Source organism: Patella vulgata, chromosome 4, assembly GCF_932274485.2.
Source record: "Patella vulgata chromosome 4, xgPatVulg1.2, whole genome shotgun sequence".
In the NCBI taxonomy this organism is placed as follows: domain Eukaryota; kingdom Metazoa; phylum Mollusca; class Gastropoda; family Patellidae; genus Patella; species Patella vulgata.
In genome coordinates this window covers 39126912-39150542 of record NC_065882.2, presented here as the reverse complement: position 1 = coordinate 39150542, position 23631 = coordinate 39126912, and the positions used below count along the sequence as shown (strand labels likewise).

Here is a 23631-nt window from a genome sequence, read left to right as displayed (position 1 = left end):
TACGAGCTACCTCACTTCACCTTGATTGTTGATCATCTACCTTTAGTGTCAATCCTCGATCATCAGACTATCGACTGTGTTGATAATGCCCGAATTCAACGTTTGAAAGTCGCCACAGCGCCATACACTTTCACTACGATATGGAAGAAGGGCAAGGATCATAGAATCCCCGACGCACTAGAAGAGGAAGAAGAGCTTTATTGGTACGTGTGTGCTCTGCAACGTACTGCCGCCATCGCAATTGAGCGGGAAATCGATGATTTACAGGTAGACACGCTGGCCGACCCTATTCTAGAAGAGATCCGGGTTGCAGGAAAACGAGACTCGGAGTACCAGTCTCTACTCAAAGCACTTCACGGTGAAGATAAGGATGTAACTGTAGATGTTGAGTTGCGTCAGTATTCGAAAATACTTGGAGAATTGACAGTCGTGAATGGTCTAATTTTAAAGGGGCAGAGACTATTAATTCTGCGTTCCAAGCGACGAGACGTCCTGATGCGCCTGCATTCGTCCCACCAGGGTATCGATCGAACTCTTAGACGTGCCAGACAAACTGTATACTGGCCAGGTCTTACTTCAGACGTTCGGACCACGGTAGAAGCATGTGAGCAATGCCAACTTCACCTCCCAAGTCAAACTCGTATCTTTTCCGACGGCGGACCACAGTTTGTTGTGGAGGAAACTCAACAATTTTTGCAGCATTGGGGAGTACGTCATCGCCTGTCCACGGCTGAGTATCCTCAATCAAATGGGCTCGCAGAATCAGCGGTGAAGCAACTCAAAACGTCTCCTTCAGAAAACAGGTGGTCGTGTGTCAGAAGATTTCTGCGAAGGTTTACTCGAGCTCAGAAACACGCCAAGGATTGGTGGGAAAAGTCCTGCAGAAATTGTGTACGGTCATCCAATACGTTCACGGGTACCGACTCACTACCGCGCATTTGACGAGAAATGGCTCAAGTCTATGGATGAACACGACAGACGCACAGCGGAGGCGAGCGACTGAAGTTTATGATTCACACTCCAAATCCCTCGCTCCGCTGAAGATTGGCACTGAGGTGCGCATTCAAAACCCACAGTCCAAACTCTGGGATCGATGTGCTACGATTTACCCCAAATCATTTGGATATGTACAGTATTTAGTGACATTTGTGTTAAACACACCTTCATTTATTAATACTTCAAGACTCTTGCTATGAAGTCCAAAGGGGTGTGAGATTAACATTGTGTAGACCTTGGCTGGTCATTTTCATCGATGTCATAATTAAGTATGCACCGGTACTTTTTCCATATGTTACATTTGTATATGCACCGTCTTATGTATTATGATTTGTCTCCGTTTGAATAAAGTTGTGAACCGTCGATTTCTTATACTTCCCCCAAGCAATCTCAGGTTTCCTCAACCTAACACCTCTGGCTATATGTTGCCCTTTGTCAGGCCATCCATCATCCTTACACTTTTCACAAGGGAAGAACCAAGCTGGAAAATCTGATAATTTCTCGACTAATATGGGGATTGACTATTGGATCTAGAGGTTAGCGAGTTGTGGTCTAGGGTGTGCATCCAAATGTAAAAGACTTGAAATGATATAAATGGTCCAAAAAGAGCCTCAAACTTTGAAAAAAAAATTGAAAAATCGTTGAATTACTGAAAATGCCCTTCTATTTTTCTTTTTATTCAAAATTGCTCAATGGATGTATCTGAATCTTCTGGTAAAGGAAGTTAAAGGCCAGCGTCACGTTTTAAAACTATCCCGAAATTGATAGTAAACCGGAATTAGTTGATACGATATCCGATATTTTGAAAAAAAATGCGTAAAAATAAAGATTTATGCCAAAAACGCGATTTCTCCGTTGGATATTACCAGATCAAAAAAGCTAAAGTATAGTTCGATAGCTCAGTGAATGGACTTTCGTTATCTGAAAGCCGATTCAGTACTGCCATGCAAGTCTAGTTATTATTACTAAAATTATTATTATTATTTACCGCGGGAGCCTATTTCTCCATGATCGAAAACAGATATCGATCTGGGGTTCAATTTTCTATCGGGAAACCATGTGGTGGTTACTTGATAAAGTATTTTTGAAACTTCTGCGCAGACCGGAAGTGGCCGAATTTTGAACGGTAGCAATAAATCAAAAAGCGGCCGTGGTTTCGCCAATTCTTTACCTATTTTAAAACAATTCACATTTTTGGAAACCCTGAATCTTTTCCGAGACAATGTCTATCTCACATTTTTCAATTTCGAACATTCATCTATGGCTTTTGTCGTTCGAAATTTGAAAATTTAAATTTTTACAAAAAACTTGTTTATTTATGAATATTTTTTAGTCCTGTGTTACAAAAAATTAACGAGTCATCTGACTTGGGCAAAAATGTGATTTTTTTTTGTCTCAGTAATTTTCCTTGGCCGCCATTGGCTAATTCAGTTTTTCAGTCCTAGATTAATTATTTATTGCTCGATTTGTATAAAACAAAGTTCATATACTCCGTTGTCTCAATTGTCATTCTTTTGTTACCGATAGAGTTATCTGTCGGCACCGGAAGTGGCTTAATTTTGCAAAAAACTACAATTTTGAAAGTTAGGTACCATTTTTCGAAAGCAAATATTATTTTTTAAAAAAACCGATATAACTAAAAGAGTGTGCCCTTTAAAGGCGCACAAAATGTTGGGCTCGGTTTTTTTAATTTCGATTTCATTTTCGAGCAAATTCGATTAAGGGGTGAAAAAAAGTGTAAAATTTACCTATTTACAACCCATTCAGGCTTTTCAGATTTTAAAATATTTCTACGTAACTTTTATAAACTTGTAGCTATAATCTATACGAAGAAAATGTATGTTAAAATTAGTTTGTAATATAAGTTGTTACCTTGGAATGGGCAATTTTGCATAAGTCACTGTTTTCGTTATTTTGCCTGTAAAATAGTCAATTATTATTGGATTTTCACAAAAGTGACACCATTTGATTCAAAAAGCAAGTTTGCGTCGTATAAAATTGATTACAGTTTAAAATTGACACCGGAAGGGACGCCTTTTTGTCAAAAAATGCATTTTTAACTTTTAAAATCAATATTTTTTTCAACCAAGAATTATTTAATATGTATTAATAATTTTAACTTTTGGTTTACATTCCCATATTAATAAAATTCATACGGTCATATAGATTTCACAAAATTGTTTCTAACGTGTTCAGTTGCGGAGAAATAGGCTATTTTCAACAGGTCACTTTTCAAGGTTTTTGGTCCATAAAAGTGTCAATTATTATTCGATTTTCACAACATTTTCACTGTGTGATACCTAATGCCATTTACAATTTCATACAAGTAATTTAAGATTTTCATTATCACCGGAAGTAACGTCATTTTGGCAACAACTGTATTTTTTGCCTTCAAAACAGATATTTTATTCAAATGAGTCTGATTTGTAATGTTTTTAAAATTATGATATTTGATTCCAATCAACAAATGGATGGAACCCATACGATCATACAGATACCAGAAAATGGTTTCTAACTTGTACGGTTGCAGAGAAATAGACGGTTTTCTACAAGTCACTTTTCAAGGTTTTTGGTCTATAAAAGTGGCAATTATTATTCGATTTACACAAAATTCTCACCATGTGATCCCTTGTGCCATTTCTGATTTCATCAAACTAATGTACACTTACAAGTAACAAATGTATAAAATGAATTGATATTTCTGGATTTGGTTGATTGATGCTTTCAAAAAAATATCAGGGTTGGAAAATGTGCAGAAAATTCGAAACAAATCGAAAAATATAGGGCGATAACTCGGGATTTAACTTATATTATTGGAATCGGAAGGACTTCAGGTATCCAATAATGTAGGTCAAATTTGAAAATTTTGAAAAATAACAAAAATAAACTAATAAACAACGTGTTTCCGAATTTCGAACGATAGAAGTCAACGACGAATATTCGAAATTGAAAAATCCAAAATTGCACATTTGAAGTAAATGTTTCAAGGTACCCCCCAAAAAGGGAATTAGTAAAATAGGTCAAATAGTCACAAAGTTACAGCTATGTAGGTCAAATGCATTTGTTCGTAAAATTTGGTGATTTCGAATGCGTAAAACGTTTTCAAAATATAACTATTCCACGTTCGCACCCCATTTGTTTTGGGTTTTTTTTTTGGGGGGGGGGGGGGGTAGGTCAAAGTTTCAGAAAGATCCTATGGTTAGATTCTGAGAAATAGGTTTTGCGGAAAATACACAAAAAAAAAAAAAATGATAACTAGATCTGCTAGCGGATATGAAAGCTTTCATATTCACGGTTAGTTTCTGTAATATGTCATGTCTTATATAAAGATAGGTTGCCAGGCAACGAAAGATATGTTCACAGCAGCTAAATTGTCCGGGCAGTCAACAAGAGTTGTTGCGTATTTATACTATTTCGGTAATGAAAGATTTATATTACAGTAAAATCTGATTAAGAGTAACAATTCATTAAGTTATTATCAGAAAATCATTAGAATTTGTATCAAACTAAAGTCAATTTATGATAACTTTATCTTCTGCAGCTTCTAGATGATTTTTTGAAGTGATCAAGGGTCATAACTGTGGCAGTAATTATCGGAAATCGCTGAAAATCAATAGAGCTCATCGTTTATACATTTGAAGTCAATCGGATATGGACTTTAGTTTCTACAGCGACCACAAGATTTTTTGAAGTGATCAATTGCCATAACTCTGGGAATATTGATCGGAAATCGTTGAACATCAACAGGCTTGTTCGTGCGATGACCTTAAACAGTGTGTATAAATTTAAAGACAATCGGATAGGAAATTTAGGTTCTAGAGCGATGAAGGTTTATAACTCTGGCAGTAATTATCAGAAAACGATGAAAATCAATAGGCATCTTCGTCTCATGACCTTAAAGACTGTGTATAAATTTAAAGTCAATCGTATATTAACGTTAGCTTTATAGAGTGTCTACAATATTTTTTGAAGTGATCAAGAAGCATAACTATGGCAGTAATTATCCGAAATTGCTGAAAATCAATGGGGTTTTTCATGTCGTGACTATAAACAGTGTGTATAAATTAAAAGTCAATCGGATATTAACTTTAGTGTCTAGGGCGTTCACAAGATTGTTTGAAGTGATGAAGGGTCATAACCCTAACAGTAATTATCGAAAACGCTGAAAATCAATAGACTTCTTCATCTCATGACTTAAAACACTGTTTATAAATTCAAATTCAATCGGTTATTAACTTTAACCTCTAGAGAGTCCACACAATTTTTGGGAGTGATTAAGGGCCGTAACTGTGACAGTAATTATCGGTAAATTCTGAAAATGAATAGGCTTCTTCGGCTCATGATTGTTAACACTGAGTATACATTTGTGGACGCCGTTGCTACGGACTGGCGGGGTAGACGACAATATATCAAAATCGAAGTTATATATATATACGTATATATATAGTGAATAGCATTGCACCTGGGTAAAAAAAATCTGGAAAATGAAGGGAAATAATTGAGACTTGTATTGATGTAATCGAATTGACTCCCCGTTTCAGAAGTTTAAAATACGGATCTAGATGTTGAAGATGGGGAGAGATGAGAAAAAGAAATTGTTAATATAATCAGATTCTTGATGAACTGTGTACAAGAACAAAGGAAAATATTGCGAATAAAATTGTTGTACTGCTGTTGTCGTGTATGGTAATGTTTAGTGTAGGAAATATTTAATATCATGGATTTAGGTGCTGAAGTTATCAAAATTCATTGAAAATTAATAAACTTTGTTCGTCTCAAGACCTTAAACTCTGTGTATCAATTTAAATTTAATTGGATGATAACCTTAGCGTTTAGAGCTTCTTCAAGGATTTTTGAAGTGATCAAGGGACATAACTTTGGGAGTAATTATCAGAAATCGCCGAGAATCAGTATACTTGTTCGCCTTATGACGTTAAACACTGTGTATACATTTGATGTCAATCGGATATTAAACTTGGCTTCTACAGCGTGCACAATGTTTTTTAAGTGATCAAGTGGCATAACTCTGGCATTTCCTATCGGAAATCGCTGAAAATCAATAGGGTTATTCGTATCATGACATTAAATACTGTGTATAAATTTAAAATGAATTGGATATAAACTTTAGCTTCTAGAGCGACTACTAGATTTTTTTGAAGTTATCAAGGGCATAATTCTGGCAGTAATTATCATAAAATGCTGAATATCAATAGGCTTGTTCGTCTCATGACCTTAAACAGTGTGTATGAATTTAAAGTCAATCGGATATTAACTTGGGCCTGTAGAGCGTCCACAATTTTTATTGAAGTGATCAAGGGTCATAACTCTGGCAGTAATTATAAGACATTAAACACTGTGTATAAATTTAAAGTCAATCGGATATATACTTTAGCCTCTAGAGCGTTTACAAGATTTATAAACTTGGAGCTATAATCTATACTACTAGATTTTTTGAAGTTATCAAGGGCATAATCCTGGCAGTAATAATCATAAAATGCTGAATATCAATCGGCTTGTTCGTCTCATGACCTTAAACAGTGTGTATGAATTTAAAGTCAATCGGATATTAACTTGGGCCTGTAGAGCGTCCACAATTTTTATTGAAGTGATCAAGGGCCATAACTCTGGCAGTAATTATCGGAAATCGCTGAAAATCAATTAACTTCTTAGTCTCATGACCTTAAACACTGTGTATAAATTTAAAGTCAATCGGATATTAACTTTGGCCTCTAGAGTGTCCATAAGATTTATAAACTTGTAGCTATAATCCATACGAAGAAATGTATGTCAAAATTAGTTTGTAATACATGTATAAGCAGTTACCTAGAAATGGGCAATTTTGCATAAGTCACTATTTTCGTTATTTTGCCTGTAAAATAGTCAATTATTATTGGATTTTCACAAAAGTGACACCATTTGATTCAAAAAGCAAGTATGCGTCGTATCAAATTGATTACAATTTAAAATTGACACCGGAAGTGACGCCATTTTGTCAAAAAATGCATTTTTAACTTTTAAAATCAATATTTTTTTCAACCAAGAATTATTTAATATGTATTAATAATTTTAACTTTTGGTTTACTGTATTTTTAGCCTTCAAAACTGATATTTTATTCAAATGAGTCTGATTTGTAATGTTTTTAAAATTATGATATTTGATTCCAATCAACAAATAGAATGAACCCATACGATTATACAGATACCACAAAATGGTGTCTAACTTGTACGGTTACAGAGAAACAGACGATTTTCCACAAGTCACTTTTCAAGGTTTTTGGTCTATAAAAGTGGCAATTATTATTCGATTTACATAAAATTTTCAACATGTGATGATGTCATTTCTGATATCATAAAACTAATTTAACATTTTCACTATCACCTGAAGTAATGTAATTTTGTCAGGATCACCTACATGTAACAAATGTATGAAATGAATTGATTGCTGGATTTGGTTGATTCTGCGTCCATTTTATTTCATGTGTGCAATGCTTATGTGGAAACCTGTTTAACGGTTTCATTGGGACCGGAAGTGATATAAGTTCATTACTGCATCGCAGTTCTAGTTTTTATTTGGGGGGTCCTTGTTTTTTTATTTTTATTTTACAATTTTCTTACTGCTGTTGAGATGGAGGGGCACCACTCCAATTTTTTTAAAATCATCTTTAATCAAAAGGCGTACGTCAGTCTGTTACTAATCATGTCAGTCTATTACCGAAGAAGGCAATTTCACTTTACTTAGTTCTAATATGGAAAATAATTGCCAAAAGTGAAAAAAATTAACATTAAAGGATGCCCATCAATTAAATTAATCCAAAATACAAAGATTTTGTAAATCTACAAACTTCACAGCAATTCAACACTGGTGGACCATCAATGTTAGGTTGCGAGAATGTCAGTCTGTTACCATGACTTTGAGAAGCAGTGAATGGAATTTGTTTAAAAGTATGTGATTGATATTGTTTTGTATTAAAATGATTCTGCAAGATAACTATATCAATATGCCAAATATTCAGCACCATCATGATCCTGTATTTCTGAGTTTGAAGCGGACAACAGACTGATTAAACCTTCTCCAAATGTCAGTCTGTTACTCACGGAATTCCCCATAATGTGTAGTTGTGTACCTAACAGGGGTGGGGTAGCGGAAGTGGTCACCCTCCTACCAAAGTAGACCCCCTGGATACAACTAAAAATTGATGTGTTGAACCCATAGAGTTATATATAGAAACCTATATATAGCTCTATGGTTGAACCATAGTTACTGTAAGTAATAACCAAAAAGCTAAATATTACTGCTATTCAGACTTTTAGTAGGGAAAATTTTCGGCTCATGGGGCACCCTACCACTGGGGCAAATAATTGCTAGTCTGAGTTTATATCGGGCGCACTCGGCAACCCTCAGCAGATTCCAGTAGGCCTACCCTAAATCCATAGATATCCTATTTTTATAGGATATCTATGCCTACATCTAGATGTAGAGTAAAAACGGAGAAACCCGAGGTTTGCCGAGTGCATTAGGACGTTGAAGTTGAAGTCTTTCTGGGCATAGAACTAAATTAGACTGGATAACCTGCTCTAATACGTCAGATTCGCTCCTACGTCACTCCTTTTCTGACTTGAACAGTGACGTAGAAACTAGCCTGGCGTCATTTAGAGCAGGTTGTCCATGTTCTGGGTGACCAAGACTTTAATGTCAACCGGAAGTATACATTCATCATGGCTGACGATGGAGAAATTGACATCGAAGGAGAATTTGACTTTAAACTCGAGTAATATTCATCATTTATTGAATCTAATATGTTACAGACATTGCCTGATTAAAGCGAAGCTGATGTGACTGTTGTCAAATATAAAACCTTAATAATTAAGTTTCACAAGTGATACAAAAAATGTTAAATAAATTCGTTTTTCCAAATTGATTGTAATTTACTGTGGGCGCTATTGCACTTTCGTACCTCTACCAGTTCCCGTGGTCGTAGGCACTTGAAATTTTCAGAGGATGTTAAGCGGGACTAGCAATGACCACACACCAAATTTCAGCCGAATCGATCAATAACTTTTTATTTTACCGACCTTTTAATTTATAACGAGAGAAAACTTCATCCGTTTGACGCCATTTGCTTTGTTTACTATTTAGACTCGAATAACAAGACACTAAGACGGAAACTGACACACTGCACTAGCTGCCTAACACTGCAGTTCATAAAAATTAATATAATTTTCGTATACTTTAATTTTTGCGCGAAGCCACCATTTTCTATAAAATATTATTTGGTGTTGATCAGTGGATTGGCTTTAGGTGTGAATATTGCCGTGACCTTGATTTTGACCTTGAGTCCAAACTTCCCATCCATATCAGGGCCTTTGCGTTTATGCTTGCCATGGCCTTATTTCTTACTGTATTATCAAAGTTAATGTTCGAGGTGAAGGCAGAGAGACGTCCTTCAGAAAAGATAATTGGGTCAAAGTCGTAGGTCAAGGTCATCTTACAGAAAACTAAACTCAAACTTTTCAAAGTCGTTTTTGGGACATTAGACCTTAACTTACGACCTTGACCCCGTAACCATTTTCGAAGGCTATCACCTTGGCTTGAATCGTGGACGTTCACCTTGGTCGTGTTGCACACTGCTCGGTCAGAAAATGGTCAAACGCAGAGGGGCCCGTGTCCGAAAGGAAGTCAATGGGGGTTGTCAATGTGAAAGGTCGTGGTGACCACTTCCTTTCGGACACAGGCCCCTCTGCGATTGACCGTTTTCTGACTGAGCAGTGTGCGACAGGACCAAGGTAAACGTCCTTGATTTAATCCAAGGTGGTAGCCTTTGAAAATGGTTACGGGGTCAAGGTCGTAAGTCAAGGTCAAATGTCCCAAAACTGACTTTGAAAAGGTTGAGTTTAGTTTTCTGTAAGATGACCTTGACCTACAACTTTGACCCAATTATCTTTTTGGAGGACGTCGTCTCTGCTTTCACCTCGAAAATTATCTTTGATAATACAGTTAGAAATAAGGCCACGGCAAGCATAAATGCAAAGGGCCCAAAATGGATGGGAAGTTTGGACTCAAGGTCAAACTCAAGGTCACGGATGGTTAACGGTGACTAGTGGAGATCACCACGACCTTTCGCATTGACCGCGCCCATTGACTTCCTTTCGGACACGGGCCCTCTGCGTTTGACCGTTTTCTGACCGAGCAGTGTGCAACAGGACCAAGGTAAACGTCCATGATTCAAGCCAAGGTGATAGCCTTCGAAAATGGTTACGGGGTCAAGGTCGTAAGTCAAGGTCAAATGTCCCAAAAATGACTTTGTAAAGTTTGAGTTTAGTTTTCTGTAAGATGACCTTGACCTACGACTTTGACCCAATTATCTTTTCTGAAGGCGTTGTCTCTGCTTTCACCTCGAACATTAACTTTGATAATACAGTAAGAAATAAGGCCATGGCAAGCATAAACGCAAAGGCCCCGATATGGATGGAAAGTTTGAACTCAAGGTCAAAATCAAGGTCACGGCAATATTCACACCTAAAGGCCAATCCACTGATTAACACCAAATAGTATTTTATAGAAAATGGTGGCTTCGCGCAAAAATTAAAGTATACGAAAATTATATTAATTTTTATGAACTGCAGTGTTAGGCAGCTAGTGCATTGTGTCGGTTTCCGTCTTATTGTCTTGTTTTTCGAGTAAATAGTAAACAAAACAAATGGCGTCAAAAGGATGAAGTTCTCTCTCGTTAGAAATTAAAAGGTCGGTAAAATAAAAAGTTATTGATCGATTCGGCTGAAATTTGGTGTGTGGTCATTGCTACACTAGTCCCCCTTAACATCCTCTGAAAATTTCAAGTGCCTACGACCACGGGAACTGGTAGAGGTACGAAAGTGCAATAGCGCCTTTACGGTGAACCATTGTGATTGTCATTGTAAATTTTAAACGGATTTTTTGGATAATGAACAACTTACTTAACTTTGGTTATTATAAAATTACCTGTGTGTTTGAAATCACCTCCCGTTAAATAAAATCCATTGCACAATTTAATATCCCACAAACTTCTGACATCGAAAAATACCAAAATTGAAGTTGATTACGTCACTCTTCGGAAGAGATCATTTCATAAACTGAGGGGTTACAGCATGCCACGGTTTGCGGTACTTTTACGACAAAGCTATAGGAGCTTTTACAGGTTTTCTTTTGACGTCATTATCGGTCATGCGCAGACCCTGGCCTTATTCGTAGATTGAAACCCATAGGCCATTGTGTGTTTTTTTGTGAAAATACCGTCGTACAGTAAGCTTGTTTTACATAAAATGGAACCGATTGCCATTTCTACATACGTGTAAGGTTTACCAACCAATGCCAGACACGATATTTACAAAAACTTTGATGTAGAAAAGATACGGCAAGTTTACCAGACCCGTAATGGCTGTATGCAATGAGGAAAACAAGTGGATGACTGATCCGTGCTCATGACTCGAACTAGAATTTGGTCAAGTTTATTACACATTTTATGACCAAACATGTTATCTATTTATTACAGGACTAATAACACAAAAGATTTAAATGGTCTATCCTATTTACATTCAACTGCCGACAGGACTTTACGTGCGATGTCGTCTGCTTTTGCGCTGCATGCAATACTCTACGAATAAAACACGGTAGACCTACTATGTTGGTCCTTGAGGCTATCGACTTAAAAATAATTCCAGCTAATAAGTTATAAATAGTATGTAATATGCAAATAGGATTTTTTATGCGTGCTGTTAACCAATAGCTACTGTAAATTTCCCGCGTTTAGACGGCTCTCACCAATGATAAAATAGTTGTTTGATGCACGGAGTAAAAATGTGGTCGTATATTTTCGTCACCCCCGCCCGTCCGTCGTCCACAATTGCTTGTGGACGCTCTAGAGGCTAAAGTTAATATCTGATTGACTTTAAATTTATACACAGTGTTTAAGGTCATGAGACGAAGAAGCCTATTGATTTTCAGTGATTTCTGATAATTACTGCCAGAGTTATGGCCCTTGATCACTTCAAAAAATCTTGTGGACGATCTAGAGGCTAAAGTTAATATCTGATTTACTTTAAATTTATACACAGTGTTTAAGGTGATGAGACGAAGAAGCCTATTGATTTTCAGCGATTTCCGATAATTACTGCCAGAGTTATGGCCCTTGATCACTTCAAAAAATCTTGTGGAGCTCTAGAGGCTAAAGTTAATATCTGATTGACTTTAAATTTATACACAGTGTTTAAGGTCATGAGACGAAGAAGCCTATTGATTTTCAGCGATTTCCGATAATTACTGCCAGAGTTATGGCCCTTGATCACTTCAAAAAATCTTGTGGAGCTCTAGAGGCTAAAGTTAATATCTGATTGACTTTAAATTTATACACAGTGTTTAAGGTCATGAGACGAAGAAGCCTATTGATTTTCAGCGATTTCCGATAATTACTGCCAGAGTTATGGCCCTTGATCACTTCAAAAAAAATCTTGTGGACGCTCTAGAGGCTAAAGTTAATATCTGATTGACTTTAAATTTATACAGGGTGTTTAATGTCATGAGACGAAGAAGTCTAATGATTTTCGGCGATTTCTGATAAGTACTGCCAGAGTTATGGCCCTTGATCAATTTGAAAGATCTTGTGGACGCACTAGAGGTCAAAGTTAATATCCGATTGACCTTAAAGTTTAAATTTATACACAATGTTTAAGGTCATGAGACGAAGAAGCCTATTGATTTTCAGCAATTTTCTATAATTACTGCCAGTGTTATGGCCCTTGATCACTTTGAATAATCTTGTGGATGCTCTAGAGGCTAAAGTTATCATCCGATTGACTTCAGATTGATACACAGAGTTTAAGGTCTTGAGACGAACAAGTATATTGATTTTCTATGAATTTTTATGACTTGAACAACTAAATCCATGATGTTAAAAGTTTCGTATACTAAACATTAGCATGGAGCAGAACTTTATAAAAACCAAACAAATTCTAATGGTTTTCTGATAATTACTTAATTAGTTGTTACTCTTAATCAGAATTTAATGTATTATAAATGTTTAATTACCGAAAAAAGTAAAAATATGCGACAACTCTTGTTGACTCCCCGGACGATTTAGCTGCTGTGGGCGTATGTTTCGTTGCCTGGCAACCTATCTTTATAAAATGGAATATGAATAACAGAAAGAATAAAACGATGATCAAGCTGAATCTGAATATTTTTTTAAACCTTTTTTATACGCCCACATTTTCATGTGGACGTATTATGTCGTCACCCCTGTCCGTCTGTCCGTCTATGCACAATTTGTTTGTGAACACTCTACAGGTCACAATTTTTATCCGATTTTGACGAAACTTGAAATATAGGTTTATCTCCAAAAGATCTCGGCTGCTTTCGATATTGGCATGTATCGGATCGAAACTTCAACGGATTATGGCCCCTGTTTGTACGAAAAATCATGTTTTTAGCTTGTGGACCCTATAGAGGTTACAATTTTTATCCGATTTTGTTGAAACTTGAAATGTAGGTTTATAACCTAAAGATCTCGGATCTTTTTGATATTCGCGCATATCGATTGGACCGTAACTTCCTGAATTATGGCCCCTGATTGTACGAAAGATCTCGGTTCTTAGCTTGTGGACCCTATAGAGGTCATAATTTTTATCTGATTTAAAGAACCATATTATGATATCACCGTTACACCCTAAGGATGACTGAGTTCGAATTTCGTGAAAATCGACCCAAAATTGACAGACAAATTAGCTGCTGTTCGTTCTCAAATAGCGTAAAAATATGGTATATCAAGGTTGTGGACCCTATAGAGGTCACAATTTTTATCCGATTTTATTGAAACTTAAAATGTAAGTTTATAACCCAAAGATTTCGGTTCCTTTCGATATTCGCGTATATTGTACCGTAACTTCCTGAATTATGGCCCCTGATTGTACGAAAAATCGCGTTTTTAGCTTTTGGAACCCATAGAGGTCATAATTTTTATCCGATTTAAAAAAACGTATTAATATATCACCGTTACACCCTAAGGACAGCTGAGGTCGAATTTCTTGACAATCGGCTCAAAATTGACAGACAAAATGGCCTTCGTTCGTTCTCAAATAGTTATGTAAGTTTATAACCCAAAGATCTTGGTTCCTTTTGATATTCGCGCATATCGGACCATAACTTCCTGAATTATGGCCCCTGATTGTACGAAAAATCGCGTTTTAGATTGTAGACCCTATAGAGGTCATAATTTTTATCTGATTTAAAAAACCATATTATTATATCACCGTTACACCCTAAGGACGGCTGAGTTTGAATTTCGTGAAAATCAGCCCAAAATTGACAGACAAAATGGCCGCCGTTCGTTCTCAAATAGCAAAAAAATATGGTATATCAAGGTTGTGGACCTTAAATGTAAGTTTATAACCCAAAGATCTCGGTTCCTTTCGATATTTGCGCATATGGGACCGTAACTTCCTGAATTATGGCCCCTGATTGTACGAAAAATCGCGTTTTTAGCTTGTGGACCTTATAGAGGTCATAATTTTTATCCGATTTAAAAAATCATATTATTATATCACTGTTACACCCTAAGGATGGCTGAGTTCGAATTTTGTGAAAATCCGCCCAAAATTGACAGACAAAATGGCCGCCGTTAGTTCTCAAATAGCGTAAAAATATGGTATATCAAGGTCGTGGACCCTATAGAGGTCACAATTTTTATCCGATTTTGTTGAAACTTGAAATGTAAGTTTATAACCCAAAGATCTCAGTTCCTTTCGATATTCGCGCATATCGGACCGTAACTTCCTGAATTATGGCCACCGATTGTACGAAAAATCGCGTTTTTAGCTTGTGGACCCTATAGAGGTCATAATTTTTATCCAATTTAAAAAAACTGTATTATTATATCACTGTTGCACCCTAAGGACGACTGAATTCGAATTTCGTGAAAATCGACCCAAAATTGACAGACAAAATGGCCACCGTTCGTTCTCAAATAGCGTAAAAATATGGTATATCAAGGTTGTGGACCCTATAGAGGTCACAATTTTTATCCAATTTTGTTGAAACTTGAAATGTAACTTTATAACACAAAGATCTCAGTTCCTTTCGATATTCGTGCATATTGAATTGTAATTTCCTGAATTATGGCCCTTGATAGTAGGAAAAATCACTTTCTTGTTAGCTTGTTCTCTATCCATCTCTCGAAAATGTGGGCGTATCCTGCCTTGCAGCCGCTGGTTATCTGATTTTGTTGAAACTTGAAATGTAAGTTTATAACCCAAAGATCTCATTTCCTTTTGATATTTGTGCATATCGGACCGTAACTTCCTGAATTATGGCCTCTTATTGTACGAAAACTCGCGTTTTTAGCTTGTGGACCCTATAGAGGTCATAATTTTTATCTGATTTAAAAAAACATATTATTATATCACCGTTACACCCTAAGGTCGGCTGAGTTCGAATTTCATGAAAATTGCCCCAAAACTGACAGACAAAATGGCCGCCCCTCGTTCTCAAATAGCGTAAAAATATGGTATATCTAGGTTGTGGACCCTATAGAGGTCACAATTTTTATCCGATTTTGTTGAAACTTGAAATGTAAGTTTATAACACAAAGATCTAGGTTCCTTTCGATATTTGCGCATATCGAATTGTAATTTCCTGAATTAAGGCCCTTGATTGTAGGAAAAATCGCTTTCTTTTTAGCTTGTTCTCTATCCATCTCTCGAAAATGTGGGCATATCCTGCCTGGCAGCCGCTGGTTCTTCAAAACAAAGATTGTTGTTTTATACGCTCACATTGAAATGTGGTCGTATATTGTCGTTGCCCCCGTCCGTCTGTCCGTCCGTCCGGCGTCCACAATTGCTTGTGGACGCTCTAGAGGCTAAAGTTAATATCCGATTGACTTTAAATTCATATACAGTGTTTAAGGCCATGAGACAAAGAAGCCTATTGATTTTCGACGATTTCCGATAATTACTGCCAGAGTTATGGCCCTTGATCACTTCAAAAAATCTTGTTGACGCTCTAGAGGCCAAAGTTAATATCCGAATGACTTTAAATCTATACACTGTGTTTAAGGTCATGAGACGAAGAAGCCTATTGATATTCAGCGATTTCCGATAATTACTGCCAGAGTTATGGCCCTTGATCACTTCAAAAAATCTTGTTGAAGCTCTAGAGGCGAAAGTTAATATCCGATTGACTTTAAATTTATACACAGTGCTTAAGGTCATGAGACGAAGAATCCTATTGATTTTCAGCGATTTCCGATAATTACTGCCAGAGTTATGGCCCTTGATCACTTTAAAAAAATCTTGTGGACGCTCTAGAGGTGAAAGTTAATATCCGATTGACTTTAAATTTATACACCGTGCTTAAGGTCATGAGACGAAGAATCCTATTGATTTTCAGCGATTTCCGATAATTACTGCCAGAGTTATGGCCCTTGATCACTTTAAAAAAATCTTGTGGACGCTCTAGAGGTGAAAATTAATATCCGATTGACTTTAAAATTATACACAGTGTTTAAGGTCATGAGACAAAGAAGCCTTTTGATTTTCAGCGATTTCCGATAATTACTGCCAGAGTTATGGCTCTTGATCACTTCAAAAAACCTTGTGGATGCTCTAAAGGCTAAAATTAATATCTGATTGACTTTAAATTTATACAGTGTTTGAAGTCACGAGGCGAAGAATCCTATTGATTTTCAAAGATTTCTGATAATTACTGCCAAAGTTATGGCCCTTGATCACTTTGAAAAATCTTGTGGACCCTCTAGAGGTCAAAGTTAATATCTGATTGACTGCAGATTGATACACAGAGTTGAAGATCTTGAGACGAACAAGTATATTGATTTTCAATGAATTTTTATGACTTGGAAAAATACAGTATTAAAAGTTTTGTATACAAAACGTTAGCATGGGGCAGAACTTTATAAAAACCAAACAAATTCTAATGGTTTTCTGAGTTGTTGCTCTTAATCAGATTTTAGTGTATTATAAATGTTTCATTACCGAAAAAAGTAAAAATATGAGACAACTCTTGTTGACTGCCCAGACGATTTAACTGCTGTGGCCGTATGTTTCGTTGCCTGGCAACCTATCTTTGTTATTTATAACATTCCTGCCACATCCAACTACAATTACGCAAAAATCCTACCTGACACGGGTACAAATCCCCTCCTTTTAAATCAAACTTCGAAGCGATAATAGATTGCCTTCTCTGACATTTTAAATTTGATGTCTTTAACACATAAAGGCGGCGGCTTGTGTACGATAGCCAATCAAAGTACTAACCTGATCTGAGTTGCGCAGGAGTAATACACCATAATTATGAATGTCCGTATTAATTTTGATAAAAACAACACTTGATTTACTTTATTATCAATATTTGTTGATCAATGAATGAAAGTTGTTTCAGTAGATTGGGCTGCGTATGTGTAATAAGATGTTATATGCATTAATAAAAGAAATTAATTTTGCCAGGTGAAACTAAAGGCACCCAATCGTAGCTAAAAGCAAGCACATCAGTATATATATCTCAACATTTTTAGCTACGTTCTCGTAGCTATAATAGGCCTAACATGTCTCTACTACTATTTCAGGATATAGTGTGTAATAGTAAATCAGTGAAACCGAGCAGTTTTGTACACCCTTCTGTCTGTGTTGCTTTTTGGCAAAGTCACTTGAGATGGGATCAGCTGATCAGCCATTTATTTAGCCATTAGGGGCATTATTACACTTTTGCACCTCAACCAGTTCCCGTGGTTGTAGAGACTTGAAATTTTCAGGGGATGTTAAGGGGGACTAGCTATGACCTCACATCAAATGTCAGCTGAATCGATCAATATCTTTTCATTTTACTGACCTGTTAGCTTCTGCAGAGTGTATGTTTATCCGATAGACGCCATTTTGTTTGTTGACAATTTAAACTCAAATAAAAAAACACTAAGACGGATTCCAACGCTCTGCGCTTCCTGTCTAATGCTGCAGTTCATAATGATAATAATGATTTTCGTATATTTTAATTTTTAAGCTAAGCTACCATTTTCTATAAACGACTATTTAGTATTGAACAGTTAGATTGGCCTTTACGTGTGAATATTGCCATGACCTTGACTTTGACTTTAAATTTCGAGCTCGTAAATGTGGTCATATATTGCCGTCGCCCCCATCTGTCCGTCAGTCGTCCACAATTTCTTGTGGAAACTCTACAGACTACATTTATCATCTGATTGTTTTGAAATTGATATATGTTGTTTGCATTAGTGAGATGAAGAAGCCTATTTAATTTCAATAACTTCTGTTAATTTCTTCTGGAGTTATGGCCCTTGTTTCACTTTGTTGCACCTTGTGACTGCTCTAACGACAAAAATTATTAACCGATCTGTATGAAATTTATATGCATCATTTAAATGAGTAAAACAAAGAATCCTATTGAATTTCAGCAATTTCCGTAAATTACAACGAGATGCTATGGCCCTTGTTGCACCTTGTGAACGCTCTAACGACAAAAGTTATCAACTGATCTGTATGAAATTTATATGCATCTATTATGTATAGCTGAAAAATGGCTATACTGTGCCGATAGTGCGTGAAATCTTCTATTGTTTTGCACTCGTTATACTATACATATTTCTTATCTCTGGAATTGTCAAGAACCACCAAAGTTGTGGCCTTGACACAGGAGTGGTTACACCCAGAGCAGGGGAAATTTTTTATCTAATACGCGGTCTTCGTGAGAACCTTCTTTACATATATGTAGACACCAACACAGTTAATAATTAATAATAGTTTATATTCAGCAATTTAATGATTACAAAAGTTAATATTGAAGTATATAAAGTTCTATATAAAGTTTAGATTTTGATGATAATAATCATAAGTCAGAAGATATAAAGCTCACTTAATTGCTTGAAAACTATTCACCCACACGATGAATGTCTCATTGCAAAATGAATTAAAGTCACTTACTAATATGAAACACAACACACAATTCATAACATGAAATTATTCACTTATCACTAAATTCCTAATACACGCATTAGAGTCACTTTTGTTCATACTAATTTAAAATCACTAAAATAAAAAACACATAATGTATACACGGTGAAAAGACAATATGCCTTCCACGCTAATCGACACCACGGTGGTCATGCTTTCACTGCCAGAATTCCCGCCACACCAGCGGTTTATATTACCTCATGAATATTAAGTGAAATTATATACTCATGTACTCGGACAATTTAGACACTAAACAAATTTGAACATTACATACCGGCCCCTATCGAATATAAATGAGATACCATAACATAAAATGTTCAAAATTTCTAACTAAAAAACTTGATTCTTTACTTAAAATATAAAGATCACTATCGATTAATTAACAAATGATTCTTACTTTCACGTACATAATAAAATATTTTTATTATACATGCTTTAATATTGTGTACAAAATACATAACACTATGAAATGACATTATCCAATTTGATGTTTTTCTTTGAACTACATATGATCGAGTTTACACACTTCACAATTCAATAATCATATTTTACTTAATTTGTAACTTAATTATCTTGTTCTAAGATAATACACAGTTTAACTATAGGACGAATTAAAGTTGTGGTTTTAGTTTTGATTCTAACGCTTCGTACTAAACTAGATTTGTCAGAAAAAATCTCAATTACACGTCCCATTATCCAGGAAGCACGAGGGGCGTTAGAATCAACAACTAAAACCACATCCCCTATATTAAAGTTTCTTGAAGGTTTAATCCACTTCTCACGTTTCTGTAAAGTAGAAAGATATTCTTTGGAAAATCGCTTCCAAAATATATCCGACAAATATTGAATTTGTCTCCACCGTTTCCTCGCATACACATCTTTGTCAGTAAAAAGTCCTGGAGGAAATGTCACGTCACTTTGACCCAATAATAATGAATTAGGGGTAATTGGGTTTAAGTCATCTGGGTCATCTGACACTCGCGTAAGCGGCCTACTGTTGATTATAGACTCGACTTCACAGAAAAATGTTCTTAATTCTTCATCACTCTGGGATGTCTTAAGATATTGCTCACTTAAAATAGCATGAAGAATCTTACGGATTGTCCGAATAATTCTCTCCCAAGCACCGCCGTGATGTGACGCGGCTGGAGGATTGAAATGCCACTTTATCCCATTTTTAACAGTAAAGTTCTCAATAAAAGTTTGATCAAGTTCTTTTAAAGATTCTTTCAATTCATTACATGCACCGATTAAATTAGTCCCGTTATCCGAAAAGATTTTCTTGGGAAAACCCCTTCTAGCACAAAATCTTCTGATAGCACTGATACATGATGATGTATCAAGACTATCTGCAACTTCGATATGCACAGCACGAGACGTCAAACATGAAAATACAACACCGTAACGTTTTTTCATGGAACGTCCTAATTTGACATCAAAATGTCTGAAATAATCCATGCCACAATAAGTAAACGGAATTTCACTAGTCTCAAGTCTAAATGAAGGAATGTCCGCCATTTTTTGTTCACCAATTCGAGCTTGATATTTTCGACATCTTACACACTTGCTCAAGATGCCTTTCACCATTACTCCAGCTTTAACTATCCAATAAGTCTTACGAAGTTCTGATAAAGTATGATTTCTACCAGAATGTCCTACTTTAACATGACAATGTTTTATTATCAATGTTGACACATGATGGTTTTTTGGTAATACCACTTGATGTTTCGAATCATATGGTATTTTAGCATTACGTAACCTGCCACCAACTCTCAAAATACCATCTTTTACAAAAGGGTCAAGTTTCACTATGTCACTCTTTAACTTGATAGATTTACTTTCACAACAAAGCTTATGTTCTTCGGGAAATTAACAGCGTTGCACGGATTTCACTATTTCAGTCTCAGAATTATTAATTTCATCTACTGACAAAGATTTTGTCAACAATCTGTTAGGAATATCTGCCTTTTTAACTTTAAGACGTAATATTTCTTTCAGTCTTAACCACCACGCCACTGAACGTTTTAGTTTATACCATTCCGAGTAATACTCAAATAATCTATCCATTGTAACTGACGATTTGTCATCAAGAGCTACAGTACACACAGGAAGTGTTTCGGGTTTGTCATTTGACAATATCGGTTGTTCAGGCCACTCACTAATAGGTTTCCACAAAAAGTCTGGTCCTTGTAACCAATTGGAATTGTGAATCAAGCTATGAGCACTTGAGCCACGTGATGCTAAATCCGCTGGATTTAACTTTCCTGGAATATGATACCACTTATCTATGTCTGAACCGTCACGAATTATTGCAACACGATTTGCCACAAAAACTTGATGTCGCATAGTGTCATTGTTTATATATTTCAAAACAGTTTGACTGTCTGTCCAGAAATATACATTGTTTACTGGAAGGGTCAATTCACGAGTCAACATATTATTAATCTTCACAATTGCCGTAGCCGCAGCCAATTCAAGTTTGACTATAGTGTGTGGTCTTATTGGCGACACACGGGAACGACCTAATAAATATGACACATAGACTCGTCAACTCAAATCTCAAATATGTCACGGTTCCATATGAGTCTGCGCAAGCGTCAGCAAAATGATGCATTTGGATGTCACTCAGTTCACTAAATTCCTTTGGTTTCAAACAACGGTTCACTTTTAGATTTTCTAAATTTTGAATGTCATTAATCCATTTTTCCCAATCTCGTTTATGATTAGAAGGAATGGGTTCGTCCCACGAAAGTTTTTCTTTGCACAACTGCTGTAAGATTAACTTCGCTTGAAGTACAAATGGTGAAGCGATTCCAAATGGGTCGTAAATTGAACTCATCACAGATAGAATATATCTGTGTGTTGCAGTTGGCCTAATATCACCACGACTAAATGTTATTGCGTCTGTTGCAATATTCCACTGTACACCTAGCGCTCTCTGCACATGCAGTGCATCAGCGGAGATGTCTATATCATTGATCGACATGGCACGATCCTCTTCAGGAATTGTAAGCAATACGTCCTTACTATTGCTCACCCATTGGTCAAATGGAACCCGCCTTTTGCTAAAATGCTACGGAGTTCTTGCACAAGACTAATGGCCTCATTTTCACTTGATACAGATTTTAAAAAATCATCCACGTAGAAGGCTCTGTTAATTGATTCTAATGTCTCTGTAGAATAATCGTCTTTATTATCTATTGCGACACGTTTTAACGCATAGTTGGCACAACTTGGCTAGCTGACTGCGCCAAAAGGATGTACTAACATTCTATATTGTATCGGGGGCTTATTCAAATCACTATCAGGAAACCAAAGATATCTTAACATATCGCAGTCATCCTTCTGCACGTTGACCTGGTAGAACATGCTGCAAATATCTGACATTACACATATAAAGTCCTGACGCCACCTAATGAGAACACCCAGTAATAGATTGGTTAAATCGGGTCCTTGCATTAATTGTTCATTTAAAGAGGTGTTCATAAATGGCAAGGGACAATTAAATACACATCTCACTTTGTTAGGTTTTTTAGGATTTGTTACACTATGGTGGGTTATTAGCCACACACGGCCGTCACTTCTATTTATGTCATAAATCGGCACCTTTTCCGCAAATTTGTTCGCTTCCAAACTGTTCATGAATGTTGAATATTGTTTGAACAATGTCTTGTCCTTTAACAGACGATTTTTAAGTTTATAAACAAACATTTCAGCTTGCATTTTGTTGTTTGGCATATTCACGGATCTATTCTTAAATGGTAACTTTGTTTCATAGTGATTATTGTCTTTCAAAACAATAGATTCATCCATTACTTTTAAGAATTTTTGATCTTCTACAGATAATGCATGTTTATCCTCGCACAAGTGTTCACTAAAATCCATATTCACATAATCACGGAATTGACTTTCTAAATTTGATGACATACCACCAATTTCTACAAAGTTAATATTTATAGTTCTATTCATTTTCCCTGGTAATCCATACACTAACCAGCCAATTGGAGATTTAATGGCGTATGGTTCGCCTATTTTCCCTGACACGACTTCTAAAGGCATTGTCGCAGCAGGCATATTCATACCTATCATCATTGTCACCTGAGGAACGACAATATAATTTCCACATTTGAAAATATCTGGTATGCTGATACCACGTAAATGTTCCCATTTTTCTAAGTCTCGTGATGTGGGCGCATCGTCAATAGATACAGGCATTTTATCCTTTACATACACATTAGGTAGGTCCAAATATTCTCCACCATTCACTTCACTCACTTGTAAAGTATCTAAAACCATATCTTGATCAACCACTTCTTCAGAGTTTATAGTTTTCATTGAGACTTGTTTCTTCTTTTGTCTTACTTTTAAGTTAGAAGCCAATTCATAGTCAATAAATACCGCACTTGAACCCTGATCCACAAATGCATAGGTTATAATAAATGAGTCCGACAGTTTTGATTTTACACAGATGGGCGTGATTGCCATCAAAGGGTTTGAAAAGTCAATGTTTTGTACAGACATCTCTGTATATCCTGATACCACAGACTTTTGTTCTGGGTTTCGTGCTTGGCCAAACTTATTCACTATTCTATCTCTTCTAGGATCATGCATAATCGTTACATGAGGCCT

At 36.1% G+C, this 23631-nt stretch overlaps 1 protein-coding gene across 1 annotated transcript in view; it reads left to right on the top strand.

Moving 5' to 3' along the window:
• The first annotated feature begins 8631 nt into the window (after nt 1–8631).
• Nucleotides 8632–23631, top strand: part of LOC126818820 (deubiquitinase MYSM1) — a 168961-nt gene continuing 153961 nt past the window's right edge. Inside the window, exon 1 of the mRNA XM_050546420.2 lies at nt 8632–8765. The gene's annotated coding sequence lies outside the window, so the exon portion shown is untranslated. The remainder of the gene's footprint in view (nt 8766–23631) is intronic.